The sequence below is a fragment of the Crinia signifera genome, chromosome 11 (assembly GCF_055691185.1).
Source record: "Crinia signifera chromosome 11, ASM5569118v1, whole genome shotgun sequence".
NCBI classification, from domain to species: domain Eukaryota; kingdom Metazoa; phylum Chordata; class Amphibia; order Anura; family Myobatrachidae; genus Crinia; species Crinia signifera.
This window is the reverse complement of record NC_139227.1, coordinates 98,933,530-98,947,038: the sequence shown is the minus strand read 5'-3', so window position 1 is coordinate 98,947,038 and position 13,509 is coordinate 98,933,530. Positions and strand designations below refer to the sequence as shown.

Genomic DNA, 13,509 nt, shown 5'->3' with positions numbered 1-13,509 from the left:
AAAAAAATGCACCCTATAAAATATGTGATTTTCGGAAAATGTCCGAAAACTGCAGTTTTTGCGAAAATAAATAAAAATCGATCCCTATAAAATTTCGCCCATAGTTTGAAAAGTGTGAAATCGTTTGCGTTTTCCAACCAATCCGATGCGCAGTCCTTAGATAACCTGCACCAATGATTTATCAGAATCGGATGGAAAATGGAATGCTTTTTGCACATACGATATATCAACGGAAGTTTGACCGCGCATCGGGTCGGACGAGATATCTGCACATGCGATTTGGGATGATTTTATGACTCGATCCATCCGAATCGGGTGAAATCGGGACCAAATCGCATAGTGTATTGGGGCCTTTAAAAATTAAGGGGCCCCATTCAAATCTGTTTACTGCATAAAATATCAACAGCGTGATAATAACCTCTAACAATCTCTCCATATGCTTTGTAGTATATCTCTTCAGATCTGTCACTCTGTGTGTATAATGCTGGGCGGAGTCACAGAGTGACAAATGGGGCTAATAGCCTATCACCGCGGTAGCAGTCCCCATCTTCCTCCCCTCTCCCCCCAGTGCCCCCACCCTGGAGGACACTGCAACCTTAAAGCCATGGACGCTGCGGAGCCCCACCTCCTGTTCCCCCTCATGCCCTGGAACCAAAGCAAGTAAGTTTGGAGTCCCGCCCGACATTGGTACTGATGCCGGACGCCCATGGCCCGCCCCACAGTCCGCAGCCTGCCCCGCATACCATTACTGGGTAGGGATGCGGCGGCCGCACCAATGACCTGCAGCGTGAGGCGGGATACCTGCTTCCGCTTACAGGCTGAGCACTGCAGTGTCGCGGCCGCCGGTCATAACAATGATGCTGCACTGCTCCCGCGCCGACCACCCAGAGAGCAGCTGCTCCAGCCACCAGCTTCTCTCCTCTCCCCCCAGTCAAAGCTGCAATAGCCTCTCCTCCGACCAAAGCGGCAGCAGCATCGCCCTGCTCCCCCAAGTAAACAGCAGCAGCCGCCAACTACTCTCCTCGCTCTCACTCCACCTGTCCAGAGCGGCAGCAGCCTCTCCTCCCCACGGGGGGCACATGAATGAGGCACTATTGGGGCATTACCAACCAGGTACTATTTTGGTCCATTACAAGCAGCAATAGCCACTGTTTTTTTCCCCCGAGAGGCAGCCACAGTAGCCTCTCCCCCACCCCATCCATTCCCACCCCATTAGACTGAGTGGGGGAAATTACAAGCAGCAGTAACTGCCGGTTCCCACCTCCCCCGAAATGGCCTCTCCCCTCCCCCACTCAGTCAAAGCGGGGTCATTACATAACATACGAGTGGAACCACAAAAGCTTACTCTGGGTGCCATGGCTCCACAATACACCTCTGCTTTGGTGAGTCCACACTGGGTCCTTGCACCTTCCAAGTAATTTGCAGTCACATGTCTACAGACGCACACAGGTGCGCCATCCCCGCACCCACCGCTCCCCTACTACATTATCCCCTCACACTGACCACCACAACCCACCACATCCGCCCCTCCATCACCCACACTACCCTTGCACAAGCCCATACCCCACCCGCCACAACACCACATCCTTACCTCCCACAGCACCCCCGGACACCCTCCTGCACCCCTCCACCACCCACAGCACACTCGCACATGACTCTCCCCCACCCCGCATCTCAGCCGATGACAACTGCAGTACACCTTCACCCGCGGCGCCACACCCCATCCACACCACCCCTGCACACACCCGCTCCTCCCCAACCCACGGTACCACTGCACCCACCCACGGCACACCCGCAACCAAACCTACATCACCCGCACCTGACCCTCACCCACCCGCAGGAACCCACGCAACTGCCCCTCATCCACCCGCAACACCACTACACCCACCCCACACACAGAACCACCCCTCCCCCAGCAACAGCACCCCCGCAACTGCAACTCCACCAACCGCAGCACACCCACCCCTCCCATACCCACAGCACCATGGAACACGCTCCCTCACCTGCACCAACCCCGCCACCACTCCCCCACCCGCGGTACTAATGCACCCACAGCACTCCCGCACCCACCCCTCCTCAACCCGCAGTACCCCTGCACCCAGCCAAACCAACACTGCACCTGCCCATTCCCCCCCCAGTACTCATGCACCCATACCTCCCCCAACACCACACTAACCAATTTACCCATGCCACTATCAGTCTGCCCCCCCCCCCCCCCGGCAACTTCCCCTAACTCAATAAAGGTGTTCACAGATTACGGGAGCTGAGCCCCTTATGATCGTGTGAAGAGCGCCCATAGGGTGCGATGAATCACTTAGTATTTATTTATTTACAATTTCTTATATAGCGCAGTATATTCCGTTGCGCTTTACATTTGGAAACAACAGTGATTAAACAAACTGGGTAGAAACAAACCGACATAGAGCACTCAGACCCGGGGCACTCGCCACCAATTTTTTTTGGCACTTCTGAGTCCCCTTGCGGGGCTCGCTTCGCTTGCCCACGCTGCGGGCTCGGTGGCTCGCTACGCTCGCCACGCTATCTAAAATCAACTCCATGCCAACGTGGATAGTGGGGGTATGAACTATCCACGTTGGCATGGAGTTAAGTTACTTTATTTTAGATAGTTTGGCGAGCGTACAACCTGGAAGTAGCACGGCGCCATGCTGGCGCCTTGAAACTACACAAGAACCTTTTTTTTTTTAAACTGTGTGTGTGTGTCCGGACCCGGGGCCCCCCTGATAGGCCTGGATAAACTGTACCTGCTCCCCCCCCCCCTCTCGGCAGCCCTGCCCTTACCTTATATACCATTCCCTCACCATATATACCATTCCCTCACCTTATATACCATACCATAGTTAAGCACAGAACGCACGCCCGCATCGGGACGTGTATGGGCGGCAATAGATTTAACAGGTACAGACCATTAAAAAACAGTACTGTACCGGCTAAATCGGTACAGTTAGAGGGTATGAAATCGTAGTGAGCTCTCCCGGGCAACTGCCGGGGGAGCTATGGGGAAATTAGGTCTGAGTTGTCCTTCGGAGAAGTCGGCCTAATGTATGGGGCCTTACATACTTTTGTCAGCAGAGATCTGTGTGTGTGATCTGCACAGCTACTGACGGACTACTGTGTAAGAGTCCCCAGGCACCACTATATAACCGGGCCTCATGTTTGCTTATACAGATCAAGCTGTTCATAATACTAAGGCGTAATCGGACAGATTCCCTCACCTTATATACCATACCCTCACCATATATACCATACCCTCACCATATATACCATACCCTCACCTTATGTACCATACCCTCACCATATATACCATACCCTCACCATATATACCATACCCTCACCATATATACCATACCCTCGCCTTATATACCATACCCTCGCCTTATATACCATACCCTCACCTTATGTACCATACCCTCACCTTATGTACCATACCCTCACCATATATACCATACCCTCACCTTATGTACCATACCCTCACCTTATATACCATACCCTCACCATATATACCATACCCTCACCATATATACCATACCCTCCCCATATATACCATACCCTCACCATATATACCATTCCCTCACCATATATACCATTCCCTCACCATATATACCATTCCCTCGCCATATATACCATTCCCTCGCCATATATACCATACCCTCGCCATATATACCATACCCTCACCTTATGTACCATACCCTCACCATATATACCATACCCTCACCATATATACCATACCCTCACCTTATGTACCATACCCTCACCATATATACCATACCCTCACCATATATACCATACCCTCACCTTATGTACCATACCCTCACCTTATGTACCATACCCTCACCATATATACCATACCCTCGCCTTATATACCATTCCCTCACCGTATACACCATACCCTCACCATATATACCATTCCCTCACCATATATACCATTCCCTCACCTTATATACCATTCCCTCACCTTATATACCATTCCCTCACAATATATACCATACCCTCACCTTATATACCATTCCCTCACCTTATATACCATTCCCTCACAATATATACCATACCCTCACCTTATATACCATACCATCCCCCTATATACCATACCCTCACCTTATATACCATTCCCTCACCTTATATACCATACCCTCACCTTATATACCATTCCCTCACCTTATATACCATTCCCTCACAATATATACCATACCCTCACCTTATATACCATACCATCCCCCTATATACCATACCCTCACCTTATATACCATACCCTCACCATATATACCATACCCTCACCATATATACCATACCCTCACCTTATATACCATTCCCTCACCTTATATACCATACCCTCACCATATATACCATACCCTCACCTTATATACCATTCCCTCACCTTATATACCATACCCTCACCTTATATACCATTCCCTCACCTTATATACCATACCCTCACCTTATATACCATACCATCCCCCTATATACCATACCCTCACCTTATATACCATACCCTCACCTTATATACCATACCCTCACCATATATGCCATACCCTCACCTTATATACCATTCCCTCACCTTATATACCATTCCCTCACCATATATACCATACCCTCACCTTATATACCATACCCTCACCATATATACCATACCCTCACCTTATATACCATACCCTCACCTTATATACCATACCCTCACCTTATATACCATTCACTCACCTGATTCCTTGGTTGCAGATCATTTTATTGTATTCAAAAGGTATATAGATGACCTGTTTGCCATCTGGCAAGGTGATATTGCTTTATTGCATAATTTAATATCCAAACACAATACTACCAATAATGCAATTAAGTTTACCTTTGAGACCTCAAATGTGGAGGTCCATTTTCTTGACGTTAAGGTGACCCTTGTTTCAGGTAAAATCACCACCAGTGTGTACACTAAGACAACCGATCGCAACACCATGCTATCTCCAACAAGTTGTCACCCCCGCAGTCTTGTTATGTCACTGCCATATTCTCAAATGTTGCGCTATTATCGCATTAATAGCGATCAAGCCAACTGCAATCTCCAGCTCGATGCCCTCATCGATAAATTTTTGGCACGTGGCTTTAATCGCCAAGACTTGCTGGCATGTAAAAATAGAGTTCTACAACTTAACCGTGAATCTTTATTACAACCTAGACCCAAAGACAAAACAATGTCTAAAATTATGCCCTGGGTCAACCGGTATAATGTTGTTTCCACTGATACAACCACCATGGTCAAAAGCAATTGGCCCCTGATTAAAAGTGATACGACTCTACCGTTTGGTGAGCATCGCATTATGCCCTGTTATTCTAAGGGTCGGAGTTTAAAGGACATTTTGGTTAAAACCAATGTCTCCTTTGACCCTGCACCGCAAATCACGACATGGCTGGGTGCCAATAAAAAGAAAGGCTGTTTTAAATGTGCATGCACTACTTGCCAATTTCTCTTGACAGGTGATACCTTTAATCACCCCCACACTGGACAGGCTTTTAAAATCCGGCATTATCTAACTTGCAATTCTTCCTTTATTATTTACCAGTTGATTTGTCCTTGTAGTTTGTCTTATATAGGCAAAACCATCAGGAAATTCAAGGAGCGAATGACTATGCACAGGAGTACCATTCGCCAGGCACTGACTTCTGGTGCCAGCGAACACCCTGTGGCGAGACATTTTGTCGAGCATAAACATCCTCTACATAGTCTCAGATATAGGATGATTGATTGGGTGCCTCCCAATATCCGTGGTGGGGACCGTGGGACCCAATTGTTGCGCTGCGAAGCGCGGTGGATACACCGCCTTAACACCATTGCGCCGAAAGGCCTTAATGAGCAAATTTCGTTTGCTGTCTTTCGTTAATGCTGCTATGCCCTTACATGTTTTCTTACTTGATGCTGCTAATATGTTTTCTTACTTGATGCTGCTAACATTATATCGTCTGTTTTTCTTTTTATTAGTACTGTCCTTTTCTGTATATACCGCTATAATTTTTTATTGTCTGTTTTGAGTCACTATGATATTGTTACATTTATTCTCATCTATTTTTGCGGTTATTACATTTCTTACATCCCTTTGTGAAGTGAGTCTGAGATCGCATGCAGACAGCGCTGCCTGCATTTTTGTTGAAAGTCATCCTGAGATTGTATGCAGATAGCGCTACCTGCATCTATATATATTTTTCCAGCTCCCCCTTCCCACACTCTCTTGTAATTTATGGTGTTTTCCCCTCAGTGCAGGAGTTGTCTTTGTTTACCGTTTCTATGGTAACTCTACTCTCCAGTCACTGTGCACTGGCTGAACAGGTGATGTCATCATATGGCGTCCTGTGGGCGTCGTCCCAAACCCCCGGCATCTCAGCCTCACTCCTCTGGTGTAGTGTGCTATAAAGGTATGTTTTTATCTTTGCTTCTGTGTAACCTGACGAAAATTTGAAGTAATAAATTGAAACGTTGCTGCTATCTCCTGTTGGCTAGCTTTGTTCTGGATTACAATTGCCACGAGTGCCTCACCACAAATCTCCTACCATTCCCTCACCTTATATACCATTCCCTCACAATATATACCATACCCTCACCATATATACCATACCCTCACCATATATACCATACCCTCACCTTATATACCATACCCTCACCTTATATACCATACCCTCACCATATATACCATACCCTCACCATATATACCATTCCCTCACCTTATATACCATTCCCTCACCATATATAACATACCCTCACCATATATAACATACCCTCACCATATATACCATACCCTCACCATATATACCATACCCTCACCTTATATACCATACCCTCACCATATATACCATACCCTCACCATATATACCATACCCTCACCATATATACCATTCCCTCACCTTATATACCATTCCCTCACAATATATACCATACCCTCACCATATATACCATACCCTCACCTTATATACCATACCCTCACCTTATATACCATACCCTCACCATATATACCATACCCTCACCATATATACCATACCCTCACCATATATACCATTCCCTCACCTTATATACCATTCCCTCACCATATATAACATACCCTCACCATATATAACATACCCTCACCATATATACCATACCCTCATCATATATACCATACCCTCACCTTATATACCATACCCTCACCATATATACCATACCCTCACCATATATACCATACCCTCACCTTATATACCATACCCTCACCTTATATACCATTCCCTCACCTTATATACCATACCTTCGCCATATATACCAGACCCTCAACTTATATTCCATACCCTCACCATTCACAGACCATGGAGGAGAATGTTCCAGCATACACCCTGCGGTACTGGACAGGTGGTATATGGTCGTTGGGTGGACACATATAAGGTAGACATACATAGTGCCGACCACTGAAGGTTAAGCGCCCGGGGGCTTTGGGTGGGGCGGGTCTGCAGACAGTGTCCAGACTCTGAGCAGACACTGTGGACAGCGGCGGCATAATTTGAAAGATAAATTCAAAAGATAGGCCTGCCACTGATTGGCTGAGAGTGCTCTCTCAACCAATCAGTGGCCTTGCTGCATCGTTGCTGAGTAAGAGAGCACTCTCAGTCAATCAGTGGCAGGACTATCTTTTGAAAAAAAAAATTCAAATTCTGCCGCCGCTAACCGCAGTGTCTGCTCCGCGCTTCCCGGAAACTGTGAACTCCGCGAAGGCGCGACCCATCCAAAGCCCCCGGGCGCTTCACGCAGCCCGGACCAAATGCTGCTCAGGTTTGTTTTTGTTACACAGAAGGTGTAATGGTTAGCATTACTGCCTCACAGCGCTGAGGTCATGGTTCCATTCCCACCATGGCCCTAACTGTGCGAAGTTTGTATATTCTTCCCGTGCTTGCGTGGGTTTCCTCTGGGTACTTCGGTTTTCTCTCACAATCCAAAAATATACTGGTAGGTTAATTGGCTCCCAACAAATTAACCTTAGAACGTGTATATGCATGTACATGTGGCAGGGAATATAGATTGTAATCTCCACTGGGGCAGGGACTGATGTGAATGGTCAAATATTCTCTGTAAAGCGCTGCGGAATCTGTGTACGCTATATAAGAAACTGTTAATAAATAAATAAATGAATAACTCAAGTGCCAAATCGCATACTCTCCAATATCTGAAGGACAGAAATCGGTACACATCCGGGAAGGGTGTGTGGCCATTTGTAAAGTGGGAGTGGTCACACACCCTTTCCGAATGTGTACTGTCCTTTTTTTTTTTTAAAGATGACTCCCACCACTCTAGAAAGTGGAGTTAACGCATAACAACCCAGCCCCACCACCACACATGCTGAGTGCTGTGCTACTGCTGCTGCCTACCTTGTACCTTGCCTAGCAGCCCAGCTCAGCTTCAGTCCCCCCCCCCCCCCGGCTACCGCAGCGCACATGGCCGGCGTCTGTCATGCCCAGAACCTCCGCCCTATGCCGTGTGCGTGTGTATGAGCAAGGGGAAACGGGCCTGCTGAGTCCCCCTGCAGGGTACCTTGGGAGATGTAGTCTTCTTGGCCAGCCACTCCCCCTCTCAGCTAATGCTTCGGAGGAGCTGACTACAAAAAAATGGTACATTTGATAGTTAAGGTGGCCATACACGTCCCGATGCGGGCTGTGCGATGCGTGCTTTGAGGTGCGCGCTCCCGCGGCACCTCATCGCACAGTACAAAAAGTATGTGCTGCACATACTTTTTGTACTTTGTTTTCATCGCATTGCATGCACGACGCATGCACAAGGCATGCAATGCTATGTGATGCGTGCTAGTTAAGCACAGAACGCACGCCCGCATCGGGATGTGTATGAGCGGCAATAGATTTAACAGGTACAGACCATTAAAAAACTACAGTACCGGCTAAATCGGTACAGTTAGAGGGTATGAAATCGTAGTGAGCTCTCCCGGGCAACTGCCGGGGGAGCTATGGGGAAATTAGGTCTGAGTTGTCCTTCGGAGAAGTCGGCCTAATGTATGGGGGCCTTACATACATTTGTCAGCAGAGATCTGTGTGTGTGATCTGCACAGCTACTGACGGACTACTGTGTAAGAGTCCCCAGGCACCACTATATAACCGGGCCTCATGTTTGCTTATACAGATCAAGCTGTTCATAATACTAAGGCGTAATCGGACAGATGGAAAGTGCATGTGTGTTAAACTTATTATAGGCATATAATGAAGTCTTGTGCAGAAGCCGCCATTCTTAAACTTAAATTCTGCTGTGAGCAGAATATACAGTAATCTAGCTGGCGGGGGAAGTGACGGGAGTGCGTCTGTCCTAAGGAAACTTCAAGAGCTTTTAAACCAGTGTAACCAGGGCTGCATCTAGCGGTGCTGGCTCACAGGCTGCAGGACCTGGGCCAGTGATCTTCAACTCACGGCACAAATAAAAAAATGTCATCAACATCAGATCCCCTACAGGGAAAAACACATTGGCACCCACAGGAAAAAATAAAAAGTCATTGGCCCCCATATGAAAAAAAAGAACATCACACTGGCCCCACAGGTAACAAAAACAAATAATATTGGCCTTCTTATGAAAACAACAGACCACTGAATAACAGTTTTACTGGTGGTGGCTGTAAACTGGTGTGTACATCTCTAGATCTGTTGGCACCTGAGTACAGCTCAAGGCAAATTAGCGCCATGTCAAAGTGTTTGAAAACGCTGACCTAGGTAGAGGCACCACATGTATTTGCCATGCAGCCCAACAGTCTAGAAAAACGCTCCTTGGAGTGTCCTTAGGCACTGAACTTAGATCTGCACCCAATGGCAATCTTTTACTTATTCTGGTTCACGCTTTCTGACAAAATGCTTCTTAGATGGACAAAACCATGTGCACTGCAGGGGGGCAGATGTAAAATGTGCAGAGAGAATTAGATTTGGGTGAGTTATTTTGTTTCTGTGCAGGGTAAATACTGGCTGCTTTATTTTTACACTGCAATATAGATCTCACTTTGAAGTAAAACCCCACCCAAATATAATTCTCTCTGCACAAGTTACATCTGCCCCACCTGCAGTGCACATGGTTTTGTCCATCTAAGAAGGATTTTGACCGAAATAGTGAACTAGAATAAGGCCCAAAGCCACCAGGTGCGTTTCTAGGATGCTCCAGGTGCTCATATTCTCTCCGGAAACCATGGGCCTTATTCTAGTTCACTCTTAGAGGCAAATTCCTTCTTAGCTGGACAAAACCATGTGCACTGCAGGGGGGGGCCAGATGTAACATGTGCAGAGAGAATTAGATTTGGGTGAGTTATTTTGTTTCTGTGCAGGGAAAATACTGACTGCTTTATTTTTGCACTGCAATATAGATCTCACTTTGAAGAAAAACCCCACCCAAATCTAATTCTCTCTGCACATGTTACATCTGCCCCACCTGCAGCGCACATGGTTTTGTCCAGCTAAGAAGGAATTTGCCTCTAAGAGTGAACTAGAATAAGGCCCCATGTTGCAGGCCATATATTCACCCTATTGCCCCAAAGAGGTCTTATATAAGGTATTTAAAAATATACCATACATTCTTTCTGAAACCCAGCAGACATATGACAATACTTCCATTATGCATTATATCATTTTCTGCACATATACATTGGAAACACGGTTACACTATATTGATATTAGAGGTACATCTTCTGTACAGGTTCTGTAGTAGCAGGAGTATGGCATTGATTAGAATTTTGTATCAAGGCCTTAATCAACATATATTGCTTTAATCGATCATGTATCCTGGAGACTGAAAACCATCCTTACTACAGTAATCTGGATATTAGGATTGGATAGATGATTTAATAAAATATTCATACTTATTAACGATGGGGGAGAAACCCGACCACATCACTGAATATTTCTATGTTTACAGATCTTACTTATGACGGTCTACTCCTGATATCTTTGCAGTATCTAGTGCAGGAGCAGTGTGTTCCGGAGACTGCAGTGGCTGATTGCAGGTGGGCTATCTGTTCCAACCACCAGGGGCTATTGTTATAGTAAATGTACTTTACCGGGTCTTTTTTAGCCAATGTTTATATTTGTCCCCAATAAAAAGGGTTTTCCTTCTCACCCATTCCAGCAATGGCACCTGTATTATATATTCCTTCACAGACCCAGTTTACTGCTGTCAGATAACTTATAAACTGTTCGGATAGGGGTTGAGTGCAACTTCCAAAAGGAATTGATCTGCCAGGTACATAGGCTATTAACTAGTTATCCACCAATGTCTGTGGGCATATAATATAATGTAATATAATATAAATCAGCTTAGTACATAGCAACATTAGTTGTATACCAATTGAATGCATAGTAGTTAAGTGGTGTCCACAATATTTACAAGTACTAAAAGAATAAAAATCTGTTATTTATTCCATGGGGCCTCTAGTGGCTAGCCACGCCTCTCTGCTGTTTGGCCACACCTACTCTGTCTGCCGGCCATGCCTCTTCATTGGTGCTCCAATACTATGGGACCCAACCCCTGCATTCCACTGGTGGGCCCCTCATGCCCCAGTCCGACACTGTGGAAATAACACTGCCCACCCAAACTACTAGTAGCGTGGCCCCTGGTCCAGTCACTGCTTAATCACAGGTGCTCACAGCTTCCGATGCTTGTCCTCCTTATTCATACTTGCCTACTTTTGAAAACTAGTTTCAGGGAGATTATAATTGGTAATAGAATTTTGCACAGTGCCCCACTGAGGGGGCGTGTCATGCGCCTCCCAAAGGGCGTGTCTAGTTCCATATATGGAGAGATTGTGAAAATAGATTGTGAACGTGGCACCTAGAATCGTGGGTGTGTACTGCTACATCTGAGAGAAATCTTTTAAAATTACTTATATCCAAATGTAGATGAGCCCCACAGCAGTTAGTAAGAGCTACTACATACCTCCCAACAGTCCCGATTTTATCGGGACAGTCCCGATTGTCAGGGCTTGTCCCGAAGTCCCACCCGCGGGCGGCAGTGTCCCGCGGTGTGGGGGAGCTGTTGGGAGTCCCCCCTGTCAGCTGTTAAGGGGGCTGGGGGCTAAGGGGCTGGGGGCATGGCTAGAGGCTCACAGAGCCTCTGGGTCATGCCCCCATAGCGGCAAAATGGGGGCGTGGCCTCGCGGAAGAGCCGCGAGTATAGGCCACGCCCCCAAATTAGGCCACCCCCCCAAATTTCAATGCGCCTCTGGCGCGCAGGAGCATCGTCCCGCTTGCAGAACTTCGAAAGTTGGGAGGTATGCTACTATACTTGGTAAACTGCTGGGAAATGGTGCAGATGATTCAATGTAAATGTATCTGTCTCTCATTCCTTTTTTCCCCAAAAAATGTAACAGTGTAATGTGGGCTAGGTGAAATGAGGGAGATTGGTAGACTAATCAGGGAGAGAGGGAGATTGCTGCTATTTTAGGGAGTCTCCTGCAGAATGCAGGAGGGTCGGCAGCTATGTCCTTATATAGTTACACATAAGGCAGAAATGTGACATTATCACCTATAAATAAAATAATTTTGTCAGTGCTTGTTATAAATGATTCAGAGGGGAGTGATAAAGTAATGAGAGAGATACAGTACCAGACAATCAGCTCCTAACTGCCATGGCAGGCAGTTTAAAAAAAAAATTCAGTTAGAGAGCTTACTTGTCAGTACTCTGGGGTCTTTGTACTAATCCTTGGGTGGAGATAGAGTAGAGAGAGATAAAGTACAACTCAACCTGCTCCTAACTGTATTGTTTTAATGAAACAGTCTGTAACATAACAGTTAGGAGCTGATACTTTATCTACCGCCAATCAATAGACCCTTTATTTCTCTCCACAAGTCTTAGTACATAAGCCTCTCAGTATATTAAAACCACACATAGCTCAGAGCTAATACCTTGCATGATAATTCCTGCCTCCATTCTGTCCTCACCTATTTCTATATTCTGCTGAAAAGCCCGATCAAGCAATAAGGGAGAACCAGCTCTCTGCAAATTCCATGCGGATGGCATGGAATCTGCAAAAATGGCCTCCCAAAAATGGCCGCTGCCTTCTATGAGACGGTCCTACTAGGCATCTAGCATCTGCCAGGGGAACGTAGCATGCCCAACGCTACCCGGAAGTGAGGATTCTGAGCCGTAACTAGCATGTTACCCTCCAGGCAATAAGCATGTTACCCCCTGCCAACAAGCATGAAACCCATGGCAACAAGCACGTAAGTAAAAAATATAATTAATTTATAGAGGGACAGGGTGGCCAATTCTATATTGGCCCAGGACGGCTGCAACCAGCATCACCAGATGTTGTAATGGTTAGCATTACTGCCTCACAGCTCTGAGGTCATAGGTTTGATTCCCACCATGGCCCTAACTGTGTGGAGTTTGTATATTCGGTACGTGTTTGTGTGGGTTTCCTCCCACAATCCAAAAATATACTGGTAGGTCAATTGGCTTCCAACAAAATTAACCCTAGAATATCTGCGTGCGTGTACATGTGGTAGGGAATATAGATT

The 13,509-nt window shown here is 46.4% G+C and overlaps 1 protein-coding gene and 1 long non-coding RNA gene across 2 annotated transcripts in view; one reads left to right on the top strand and one right to left on the bottom strand.

The window, feature by feature from the left end:
- SLC1A2 (solute carrier family 1 member 2) overlaps positions 1-13,509 on the bottom strand; it is a 104,219-nt gene that overhangs the window by 58,009 nt on the left and 32,701 nt on the right. The window lies entirely within an intron of this gene.
- LOC146046021 (uncharacterized) lies at positions 775-11,118 on the top strand. Its single transcript, XR_014465722.1, has 3 exons — positions 775-1,113; positions 6,255-6,411; positions 10,910-11,118. It is a non-coding gene; the product is annotated as an uncharacterized LOC146046021 (long non-coding RNA).